The sequence below is a fragment of the Carettochelys insculpta genome, chromosome 5 (assembly GCF_033958435.1).
Source record: "Carettochelys insculpta isolate YL-2023 chromosome 5, ASM3395843v1, whole genome shotgun sequence".
Classification (NCBI taxonomy): domain Eukaryota; kingdom Metazoa; phylum Chordata; order Testudines; family Carettochelyidae; genus Carettochelys; species Carettochelys insculpta.
This window is the reverse complement of record NC_134141.1, coordinates 4,197,472-4,210,348: the sequence shown is the minus strand read 5'-3', so window position 1 is coordinate 4,210,348 and position 12,877 is coordinate 4,197,472. Positions and strand designations below refer to the sequence as shown.

General features: G+C 41.9%; 1 protein-coding gene across 4 annotated transcripts in view; it reads left to right on the top strand.

The window, feature by feature from the left end:
* PCGF3 (polycomb group ring finger 3) overlaps window positions 1-12,877 on the top strand; it is a 108,549-nt gene that overhangs the window by 62,548 nt on the left and 33,124 nt on the right. For 2 of the 4 annotated variants that reach the window (XM_074994550.1, XM_074994549.1), the window contains exon 2: window positions 3,697-3,739. The exons of the other annotated variants lie outside the window; for them this stretch is intronic. The gene's annotated coding sequence lies outside the window, so the exon portion shown is untranslated. The remainder of the gene's footprint in view (window positions 1-3,696; window positions 3,740-12,877) is intronic. 4 annotated transcript variants of the gene reach the window in all.

The window sequence follows — 12,877 nt, the reverse complement described above, 5'->3', positions numbered from 1 at the left end:
AAAATCCTGCAGTAATTAAATGAAGAACTGTGAGAGTCTCCCAAGAATGGAGAATACTCAATGGTCTAAAGCTTTGAATATAAACTTATTTTCCAGATATCTTCATATTTCCTCTATGCTTCTTAAGTGTATGCTAAGAAGCATGCTGCTATGCAAGTTATTTCTTGTCTCAGTAGGCAATAGATAAATTACTCTTGGGCACCTTACATGCACTCTACTGACATAAGGTGTGAACTTCATCCAATACACAGTACTAGGAAGAAGTCAATGACTTGCAGGCACTTAAATCCTCCCTAAAGTAATAATGAAAAGCATTTTTGTTTTAAACTCTTGTTTAGACAAGTATGGTCTGTATTTACACCAGTTTACAAATTAATTTTGTTTTATTGGAGGATAATCTTAAAGTTCCTGCCAAACTTGAAGAAGACTTCTTGCTCTTACGTGCATGTGAAGGCATATTAATCAAGCTGTTCAAAGGGGTCCTGGGGCTTTCTATGATGTGGTAAGAGATGCATGGCAATGTTAAGCGTTGTTGTATGGAGATTTAAACATGTTGATTGCCGTTCCTGTCCTCTTTCCTTTTAGGGAAGGGAAGTTAAGGTGGGTTTTGGAATATTGTTTGTAAAGTTTATCAGCTGAGGAGACCCAGGACTTAAATTCAACAGAAACTCAAATAGTGGAGACACTGGGGTAGGGTTATTCAACTTTTTAGGGGATAGCTTTTTGGCCTTAATTTAAATGACTGTACGGATAGCTGGCAATCCCTGAGACATTTCAGGGGAGTTAGCCTGGCACAGTGTTAATGAACTACTGTTTCTGCTTCATTGGAATACTATTTGATAAGGCTGTGTTTACGAGGCATTAAAATACTGGCAACATGGCCTGGTCAGCTGACATGCTCTGGGGCTGCAGGATTATGAAATTGCAGTATAGACATTCAGGGCCAGGCTGGACCCCAGGCTCTGAGACCCTTCCCTCCTTGCACTGTCCCAAAGCTTGGGCTTCAGCCTGACCTCAGACTTCTACACTGCAGTTTTATAGCCCTGCTGCCTAAATCAGTGAACCCAGGCTCTGAGCTGTAATGCTTTGGGGTTTTTTATTGCAGTGTAGTTTATGTTCTAAAGTTCTAAGCAGGGACCTGTTTGGTCAATAAAAAGCAGTTAAATGATTACCCAGTCTAAATCCCAGTTTTCTGATAGTGTAAGGCAGAGGTGAGCAAACTTTTTATGTCGGGCCCCACTTCTCGTCCCTGCAATTAGCAGCACCTCCCCCTTCCCCACCTATCTAATGTAATCCAAACTGATGGAGATTTTGGTGGTGTTCGTATGAAAAAAGCACTTTTGACCTGTATAAGAAAATAAATATATAAATGTGAATACACACAGACAAAAACAGTAACATATTCAAACATTTTCAGTGTGATGGATGAGCCTGACACCCACCAGCTGGTTTTCCTGTACCCCCCTTGTGAAATTTCATGCTCCCCTGTGGGGGGGAGCCTGCCCTCCACTTTGTCACTTCTGGCTTAAGGCTCATTTGTGGCCATAGGTGCAGACCATTAACTCCAATTATCATGCTTAAATCTATAGCTGACTTCCCATAAGTGTTCCAGAAAAATCCCCTGTTAAAGTAGCTCTTCGTGCCAGTTATCAGGTAGATTCATTAGGTTTTCCTGATGGCTTTGGGAGTATTTTGCTTTGCAGGGAGCTACTAAATACTGTAAAATAATTGTTTTGTGGTTTTACTAATTAGTGTGTGTTCAGGATTTTTCGTTTTTTTTTTTTCTTTTTTAAATTGAGAGAATCTGTATGATCAGATGCCTCAATTAAGAGGATTCTGTGGAATGGGTATTTATCTAAATTGTGGTGGAGAACCTTGACCCTGATACACATCCCTAACTATTTTAATCCTGTTCACTTAAGACTGGTATGTGATAACTTGCAGATCATTTAGTTTATGCTACAAATGGACAGTAAGACGAAACCATTCTAAAATAAGCCTAGAGCATCTAGGTGTGTATTTCCTACTGTCCTCTAACTTGTGAAATATGTATCTACTTGCCTGTGTAGATTAGAACTCCCTGGTCTGGCACCCTCAGGACCTGAGCAGTGTCGAATGAGGGAATTAGCTTGACCAGGGGAGGTTGCCGCTGGCCTAGCAGGGCTCCCGGCCACCAGATTCTAGGCCACTAGAGCTCTCTAGGCTGGAGACATCTGTGGTCCTGCTGGATGGTGAATGTTGCAGACCAGAGTGTCCAGGTTTTGAGAAGTTCAGTCTGTACTTGAACTGCTCGCCCTTCCTGTATTGAAGGGCATGAGACTGGTATGGAGTAAATACTTGTAGTATGTGTTGGTGCCTGAAATCCCAGGGACCTATTTTGCTGGGGAAACAGATAAGGCTCTTCCTGCTCCAAAGATTGTCCTCAAACAATTGAGAAGAGTGTAGTTTGTTAGAGAGGAAGCACACTTCTGAGTGTTTTAGGGCTTCATTCAGTGACCTCTAGTGTGGTGTCCTTTCAGTCTTGGCCTTGGGTGAGGGAGAAGTGCAGCTTGCTTTAGCCTGTTTCTGTCAAACGGGCTTTGCTTAATGAACAATTTCCTGGATCTTGCAGCCATGTAAAAGTATATCACTGGGGAAACTGTAATTACTGGAGGAAAAGAAACAATCACTGACACATGTGAGCCAGGGTAGACAAGTGGTTTTGCTTTGAAATGTATTGTGTTGAAGAAAGGTGACTCTCTTAACCTCAGACCACTAAATGCTCACCTGAGGACCAATCCTCAGATCCTCATCTTTTTGACTTAATTATTTAGCCAGCTAGTACTCAGGAGAGGCAGATAGTAGGTTTTTACTGTGTCATGGAAATGAGAGCAGCTCTGATTTTTCAGACTTGAAAGTCATTAAAATAACAATCTTCTCAGGAACCTTTTGAGAACTGAATTACTAATGATCTTGTTTCTGTGTCAGAGATTGCAACAAATTAATCAACTGGAATGCAGATAGGTTGGAACTGAAGTGATTCCTCATAACTTGTTTGGCAGTTACACTAAAATTCACTGTGGAATTAGTTAAACCAGATCCAGTGCAAAAATATTTTAACTTGAGATGGGAAATGATTTGATATATTGAATGAAGCACGTAATTGCAGTCTAGCTGAGATTTTTTTTGGGTCATTTGTCTTATTTGTTCAGATAAATGGATATTGTTCTTCCTCGCCACCACATGTTGACAAAAAATGCTTAAGTTTTAAGTAATTTCCCTTGGCCTGATGAGCCATATTAAGGTATATCATATGAGAGCTTCCTGGAATTCCTTTTTCTATTAGCTATGGCAGGTTTTTTCCTTCCTTTTTCTCTTAAAAGGCAAACAAACAAACAAAAAACACCACAGGTTGTGTCTACACTTGCATTCCTCTTTTGAAAGAGGTATGCAGATGAGGGAAATTGAAAATGCAAATGAGTTGTGAAATATACAAATTTGTGCCTCATTTGCATTTTCAGTTTTCCTCATTTGCATACCTCTTTCGAAAGAGGAATGCAAGTGTAGACACAGCCACACTGTTATTGCTGTTGACTGTTAGACTAGTGAATTTAGATTAGTATTAGGTAAATTGGTAGGTTAGTCTTTTTCATAGTGGTGGTTGGACTTCCAGTAGCTCTAGTGTTTAACTTTCAGATTATTTTTCTGTCTTTTCAGGTCTCTGGATGGCAGACTCTGAAAAGAAATGCAGTTTTAAGAGGTATGCCTCGTGTAGCCAAAAAGTATTCCTGACTAGCATGTATGCTATTGAGGACAAGACCATTCCTTCAGGGGATGTCTATTTGGTTGTCCTCTACTCAGGTCCCAGATAATATGAAGGAGCTTCAAACTGAACTTCCACTAGACCAAAATGGGTCCCCAGAAGATATGGGCAGTACTTCTGTAGTCTACGCTGAGAATTACGTGCTGTTTTCGGTGCTGAAGTCTTTGTGTATCTGTAACAGAGAGCTTTCAGTCTCGCCAGAAATGTTTTGCCACAGGCAGCACTTTATTGTTGAAACAAAGTAATATTTGGAGAAACCACCAGGAGGCTAGGACCGTGGTTTAATATCCATCCCGTTCCCTAGTTAGGTTAGTCTCTGAGGTGCTACAGGACTTCTTTGTCCTCCTCCCCGCCCCCATCAAGGATTTTCTTCCTTTAGAATGGGACTGTACTCCAAATACCCTTTTTCATTGACCCGGTTTAATTAATTGGGATATTGGAGACAGAGAGTCTCAATGATATAGCAATTAAATCACGGGCTCATCAGTATTTTCTTGTATTGCCTTGGTTTTAGCCACGGTGTCTATTGAAGCAGTAACTTTGGTATGATGGGGGAGCTTGATTCCAGTTTGATCTTCATGTTCCCTCTCATAGGGCCTTCATTTCCCTTTCCTCCCCAGATTTGGTATATTACCACCTCTGAATTTAGTTTCACACATGCTAGAGATGACGCTCCTTTTCTCACCCTAGTGTTTTCCCACTCATTTCATGGATGATTGACACTGAGGGAAGGCAGTCTTGCCATTCAGAACAATAGCACCTGGTTTAGGAGAATTTTATGAGGATAAGCCTTTTTTTCCTCAAGCACAAAAAGAAAGCAGAATCTCATCCACTTTAGCACAGTGAGACCTAAGCAACTTTTTTCAAAGTAACAGCTTCAATCTTTTCTTTCTTTGTCAGGATTGGTCCAGAACGCTCAGGCTGGGGGCCGGGGGTTCACGTTTCTCCACAGTAACCACAGGTATATACCTTTTGGTTCTGATTGGAAAACAGTCTTTTCCAGTATAAATTGTGTCTGTTTGGTTAGCAGCAACTCTCCAGCTGTTGACTAAGAATCTGGCCATTAGTTGGGTCTTCAGGTACCCATCTACTTGAAAGACTGGCTCACCAGAGCTTAGGTTTGCCAAGGGCTGACCTGTATTTCAGGCTTCCTGCACTCTTCAAACAATGTGGATTCAGATTAATTTCTGTCCTGGAGTTTACATTATCAGCGGTAGTGCAGAGTCCAAAGTATCCTATTTTTATGGCCCACAAAGCTAGATTACAGTACTATCATATGTTAACTCCAATGACCTGGATCACTTCCTCCTTTCCTAAGTTAAGAATAAAAGTTTTCAGGTCCAACCCTCAGTATTCACTAGAGAGAAAATATTTAGCAAAATGTGACCCATTGTTTGTTCATACCTGTCAGTCTCTGCTGTTGTGAAATGTTGCTTAAAATACTGTGAATAGTGGCTCGGGGGGCCGGGGGGGTCCAGAGGAGGGTTTAAACCCTCCTCTGGAACCTCTCCTCCCATGCATCTGATGAAGTGGGTCTTTGCCCACAAAAGTTTAGGCTTCAAAATATCTTAGTCTATAAGGTGCCACAGGACTTCTTGTTCTTGTTCAATGAGACAGTTGCTCCATCTTCACTATCTCTACCCAGTGGTCACAGGTGGCGATGATGATGATGAACCATTGCAGATAGTGGCAACGGACCTTCAGATTCCACTAGAAGTAGTTCAGGACATACAGTACAAGCTCTTGGCTATTGTGCAGTCACTCAAATATACACGAAGGAGCTCTTGTGATGAATGGAGCTGTGACAGAACTAGTTGGAGTAGCATAGTATACACCAGGAACGTATGCCCCTACCTAAAAGGGGGCTGAGAAATGTTATTCTTTGCTTTCAAAAGTCAGCAAAATTCTTGTTTACTCACCCTGCTCCCCAAGTCTCTCAGTACAAGCAGCCAAGGAATGAAATATGATTTTGTGAACTATTTGAAGTCCTGAGGGTGTGAAAAGAAGTTCCTGCAGAAGGACAGTGAGTGTTTCAGCTGTTGGTGAGGAAGGTAGACTTGTGGCTAAAACCTCACCTGAGTACTTCTGGAACTTCCTTTGTTATCTTCAGATTAGATGGTTGATAAAATATATAATCCAGTCATTATTAATGACAGCTGTGACAACCAGTAGTTTAGTGGGTTAACAAATATATTTCATTAGATCCTTAATTTATCCATTACAGAAAACATCTACAGTAACAAGATTTTCCTCAGTGAAAGAACATGGCTAAATCTTAGGCATCTCTTACTAAGCAGCCCATCTTGGTTTCAGCAGAAGAACCTGAAAATTACAGACATCTTTGGGAATTTTTGTAACTGAACAAATTATGATTTTTCAACTGATCATTGACTTAATACAGCTTTGAAACTTTATTGTGCATAAGAAAAATGATTTTAACCATCATAATTTAAATGCAACAGTTTCTTTCCCTTGTCAAATGAACCCTCCAACCCCCCCCACCAGTAGTTTAACAAAGTACTGTACTGTATGTGCATTTGTGGTCTGAACGCTCTGGTCACAATTTTAAACTACCTTGCCTCCAGCCACCCTGCTTTAAAACTCCTTGAGTGTCTTAAAATTCTGTTTCCTGACTGCCCAACGTCGTAGCTCGCCCTTGAGCAGTTGGCTGCATGCACCAGCTGCACCCTTTCCTGGAGTCAACAAGAAGTATTGGCTCTCCTGGGCCTATCAGGTGAAAAGGCAGTGCAAATACAGCTGTAGAAGTGTGGACCCTAAGAGTAGGTTGCAGAGATGATGCAGGCAAAGGCATGCAGCATCCGTACTGGGAGAAGGAAATTTTTCCAGGGATACCCCAGTTCTGAGGGAGCTGTATAGATCTGACATTGTGCTGTGCACCTGCTGCCTCTACAAGGAGCTGGATAACAGTACTTCTAGAGACCCTGCCAACCCCATGTGGGGCACTGTGGATATTTCAGAGAAGTCCAAGACACAGACCCCTGACATGAACAGGGAGGAGGAGTAGGAAGAGTGGGAGTTGTGGTGGGGTCTGCTGCTGTGCTCTAAGCCAAGGTCTTTTTTGAGACTCCTTCACGCTGTTGCCAGTGTCACCAGATGAGCGTGGCTCAACCTGATTAAGGGGAAGGGACGTTGGGTAAGCATATGCCATATATTTTCCTCTAACACTCGGGATGATGCCCATCCCATCCCCAGACTGACAAAGCAGGGGTGTCGATGCTTCAGAATTTTATTTACAAGATAGGGTAGAGACCTGCTTCCCATTTTCCTGTATAACTAGGTGAGGGAGGCACAGGGTGCACTCTGGGTGGATGGGGATGTTGGTAGGTAAGTGAAAAACATGGAGACCTGGGAGTTGGGAGGGAACATGGGGCATAATAGCAGATGGAAAAAAAGGAACTAGGTAGAACTGGGAGGCAAAATCAAGTCAGCATCTTAGATGCCTATATAAAAATGCAAGAAGTATGGGCAATAAGCAGGAAGAACTTGAAGTCATGATAAATAAACACAACTATGACATAGTAGGTATCACAGAGACTCGGTGGGATAATACACACAATTGGAATATTGGTATAGAAGGATACATCTTATTCAGAAAGGATAGGTGTGGTAAATGGGAGGGAGGTGTCACCCTATGTGAAAAATGTACACACCTGGACTGAGGTGGAGATGGATATAGGAGACAGAACCCATGAGAGTCTTGGTTTAGATTAAAAGGGAGGAAAAAACAAAACAAAACCAATGGTAATGTTATGCTAGGGGTCTACTACAGACCGCCTACCCAGGTAGAAGGGATAGATCAGGCTTTTTCTAAGCAACTAATAAAATCACCCAAAATGCAGAATTTGGTGGTAATGGGGGACTTTAATTATCCTGACATATGTTGGGGAACTAACACAGCGAGGCACAGACTATCCAGAAGGTTCTTGGACCTCACTGAAGACAATTTTTTATTTTAGAAGGTTGGAAAAGCTGTTAGGGGAGAAGCTGTTCTGGGTTTGATTTTAACAAATAGAGAAGAGCTGGTTGAGAATTTGGAAGAAGAAGGCAGCCTGGGAGAAAGTGACCATGAACTTGTAAGAGTTCATGACTCTAAAGAATGGTAGAAGGATGAACAGCAAAATAGAGACAATGGATTTCAGGAAGGCACATTTTGGTAAAATCAGACAGCTGGTAGCTAAAGTCCCAGGGGGATCAAGACTAAGAGCAAAAACAACTGAAGAGAGCTGGCAGTTTTTCGAAAGGGCATTATTAAGGGCCCAGAAGCAAACTGTTCCACTGTGTAGGAAAGTATGGCAAAAGACTGCGCTGGCTTAAGTGGGAGATCTTGCAAGATCTCAAAAACAAAAAGGAGTCTAGAAAAAGTGGAAACTAGGACAGATTACAGAGGGTGAATATAAGCAAACAATACAGCTTGCAGGGGCAAGATTAGAAAACCAAAGGCACAAAATGAGCTCAAACTAGCTGGAGACATAAAGGGTAGCAAGAAGACATCCTATAAATGTATTAGGAGCAAGAGGAAGACCAAAGGCGGTGTAGATCCACTACTCAGAGAGGAGGGAGAAACAATGTCAGAAAACTTGGAAGTGGCACAGCTGCTTAATGACATCTTTTATTTTGGTCTTAACCAAGAAGTCTGATGAAGGAATGCCTAACATAGTGAATGCTAGTGGAAAGGGGTGGGTTTAGAAGATATAAAAAAAAAAAAAAAAAAAAAAAAGGTTAGGAAAGTTAGATGTCCTGCCACTCACCACCAGGTCCTGATGAAATGCATCCTAGAATACTCAAGGAACTGATCGAGGATGCATCTGAACCTTTTAGCTATCAGCTTTGAAAAGTCATGGAAGCCTGGAGAGATTCCAGAAGACTGGAAAAGGGCAAATATAATGCTCACCTATAAAAGGGGGAATAAGAGCAACCCAGAAAATTACAGACCAGTCAGTTTAACTTCTGTGCCAGGAAAGATAATGGAGCGAGTAATTAAGGAATGCATCTGCAAACATCTGGAAGAAAATAAAGTAATAAGTAATGGCCAGCATGGATTTATAAAGCACAAATCATACCAAACCAATCTGATACCTTTCTTTGGTTAGGATAACAAGACTTGTGCATAAGGGAGAAACAGTGGATGTGGTATACCTAGCCTTTAGTAAGGCATTTGATACGGTCTCGTGATCATCTTATTAATAAAATGGACAAATAGAACTTAGATGGGGCTGCTGTAAGGTGGGTCCGTAAATGGCTGGATAACTGTTTGTAGATTAGGGGTTTGGAAAGAGCCCCATATGAAGAGGGATTAAAGAGCCTAGGACTTTTCAGCTTAGAAAAGAGGAGACTAAGGGGGGACATGATAGAGGTATATAAAATTGAGTGGTGTGGAGAAAGTGAACAAGGAAGAATTATTTTCGTGTTCTTATAATGTCAGAATTAGAGAACACCAAATGAAGTTAATGGGCATGAGGTTTAAAACAAACAAAAGGAAGTTCTTCACACAGTGCACAGTCAACCCATGTAACTCCTTGCCAGAGGAGGCAGTGAAGGCAAGGACTATAACAGGGTTTAAAAAAGAACTAGATACATTCATGGTGGTTAGGTCCATTCATGGCTGTTGGCCAGGATGGGTAAGGAATGGTGTCTCTGGCCTCTGTTTGTTAGAAGCTGGAGATGGATGACAGGAGAAAGATCACTTGATTGTTACATGTTCGGTCCACTCCCTCTGGGGTACTTGGTATTGGACACTGTCAGCAGACAGGGTACTGGCTATATGGACCTTTTGGTCTGACCTAGGGTGGTGTTCTTATGTTCCTATAGAGAGTAGTTATTAATGGTTTACAATTATGCTAGCAGGGCATAACGAGTGGGATTCCACAGGGGTCCGTTTTGGGGTCGGTTCTGTTCAGTATCTTCATCAATGATTTAGATATTGGTGTAGAGAGTATACTTAGTACGTGTTCTTAGTGAGGTATGTGTACCACTGCAAGCAACTAAGTATGCATGTGCCTGTGAATACAGAGTTTGGCACCTGTATGCTGATGTGGCTTGCGTCAGCCATAGTTTGTAGTATAGACCTAGCCTTATGCCCTGAAGTCGGTTAGGCAATGGAAAGCTGAGTACAGTAAGGTCTCGGAGTACGTGAACTCAGAGTGTGTGACCCTGCTTTTATGCATCTGACCCTGAACCCACCCTCTGACCTGGTTTAAACCACCTCCAAGCAGCTCTGGTTCAAGCCGCTCTGGCGCAATCCCCGTGCTGGCTCACAAGCTGCCCCCTCTGTCCTGCACGGCTCCGGCGTGACCCCTTCTGCCAGCTCACAAGCTGCCTGCCTGCCTGTCTGTCCCCCTCCTGCCCCCCACCCAGGCATGGCTTCAATGCCCGCCCCCCACCCCAGCTAACAACTCACGAGCTGCCTGCCTGCCCCGCCCCGCTCTGGTGCAACCCTGCTGCCGGCTCACCGCCCAGGCACAGCTCTGGTTCTGACTCAGCTCCCTGCCACCCCGCAGCCCAGCTCACCCTCCTTCCTCAACTCCATCCCTAACCCACCCCCCGCCCGCCTCCCACAGCCCCAACCCACAGCCAGGCTTAACCCACCCCATCTGCGCCCCCACCCAGGACTTACCTTTTGGCTTCTTCCTTGGCTGCAGAACGTGTGTTTTGCCGGGGAAAAAGTGAGACCCCAACTTGTGCAAAATCCAGGTTTACAGGAGGGTGCGTGGAACAGAACCCTTCTGTACTCTGAGACCTTACTCTAATGCCTAAAAGTAAATAGCTGTAAAAAACAAACAAACCTGGGCTGAAGTGCCTAAGGAAACAGCTATAAGGCAGTTGACAGCTTTAGCATGGGCTGTAGAAGCCTGACTAGAACACGGGGTGAAACTTGCTTGTCTGTGCTGCTGCATTTGCACTGCCATTCTTAGCGGTGCTAGCTGGGTGGAAATATGCCTGCCTGAACTGCAGTTATATCTCCTGATTGCGGGCAAATGCACCCCAAGTGACTTTGCAATGCTGAGTGGAGTACTGCCTAAATGCCTTTAAAAATCTGGGCCAAAGTGCTTACAGCTGATGATTGTGCTGTAATATGCCAACATTAATATGTGTTCATTTACACTGAATTGACAATACCTCATTTTATCTCCCCTGTCTGTATTACCTTAATCTTCTTTGGATTGATTAATCTAAGTGATTGGCATCTTCACAATGTGACTTCTTGCTGCCCACCCCTTTTCCAAATATTTATAGTATAGAACTTTGAGGCATGTTAACAGCTAGCTATGGTGAAAACTCCTACTCTTTTTATTTTCTGCCCAGTTTTTAATCTCTCAGTACTTTACCACTTTAAAACTCTCTTGTGAGTTAGCCAGACTCCTTGAAAGTTCTAAGACAGTTTGTCAGCCAGTGTTGTTTCCTTGTTTTAACACGCTCAAGGAATTTTAGTGAATTGGATGTGTGCAGTTTTCCTTTACAGAAGTCATGTTGGTTTGTTCTTATGCTTTCGTGTTCAGTCAGGGGTTTATTACTCACCAGAACTGTTGATTGAACTATTAAGTCATTCTCAGGCTTGCCCCTGTTTCATTTTTCCAGAGAAGTGTAAAACCTTTGTTATCTATAACAACTGATTTTAATGAGATTATATATTGGTTAGTGCTGTATCTCAGCTGCTTTATTCTTAGCTCTTCCAGAAAAGGCTGGGGAGGGTCCCTTTTCAGCCTGGTGTTAGTTGAAAACTGGACACCTGGAAACATGGAAACTCTTGAGAATTTAAGTTTACTTGCATTTGGCTTACTTGTTTATCATAATCATTTTTTAAAAACCTTTTCCTTAACTTTGATTGTCACTATGACACACGATTCTTCCCCTCCGCCCAAAGATACTGGAACCAGATTCTGTTGTGATCACCATTAGCAGTAGCTACTGCTTGAACCAGCTTGTGTACATCATTTTAAGAGTATATGACGAATATTTTCTCATCTTTGGATTCTGCAAACACCGATGTCTTTTATGTAGCGATCTTTTTAACAAGACTCCTACTCTAAGAACTGTTAGATCTTTCTGTTGCTTGGAAACTAAGCTAGAAAATGAATATTGTAAAAGGAGTAATCTAATTCTGCAGCATATTTTCTGACTTGTTATACTGAAGAAGTTAAATGCACATTTGGTGCTTCCTTAACAGCTAGTCACTAGTTCATTTAATTATGGAACCTCAAAAATCTGTACAGTGCTTTTTTTTGTACATTTGTCTCCTCAGCCTTATGAATTTGAAGTGTTTTAAGTTTTTCTCATGTTGCATACTATGTTTTTACAGTAACAGAGAGGTAGCTGTGTTAGGCTGTACTCCAGCAAAACAAAGCAGCAGAAATGTAGCACTTATAAAGATTAACAAAATGATTTATTCGGTGGTGAGCTTTTGTGGGACAGACCCACTTCATCAGATCTGTCCCATGAAAGCTCATCACCAAATAAATCATTTTGTTAGTCTTTTAAAGTGCTACATTTCTTCTGCTTTATGTTTTTACAGTGTTAGAGGTGGGAATGCATTTTAGTGGCTTAAAATAGAGGGTGATGTATTTTTTTTTCAGTCCCGTTACCTTTCATATTGATTCAAAAGCTTGGTTTCTGCCAGTCCATCATGTTTAATTATATACTTAGATAAATAGAGGGGAAAGACTAAAAAAGCTAAGAGTGTAAGATAAAAGCTATACCCTGTCTTCTTGCTGTATCTAAATAAGAAAGCTTGTGTTCTTTGAAGAACTTGATCTGGATTATGAAATGTATTCCAAAATAAACTAACATTTTGTAGTTCCGAACCAAATGCTGTCAGTCATTTTAGTGAAAGCTGTTTGGTGACACCTGCAGTGTGGGAGCTGAATGTAACACACTGTAAAACCGGTTTCTCTTCCTGCTTTAACTTCAGTTCTATCATTTTATTTTACCAATGCATGTTCCTTTATAGCAAAAATGTGTAAGCAGGTTGCTTCTTTATCATGCTTAAATTGCCCACACAGATTTTAGCAGGTCATAGCTCGGATCTTTCTGGGTCTGCTTTTGAAACAAAAGGAACTA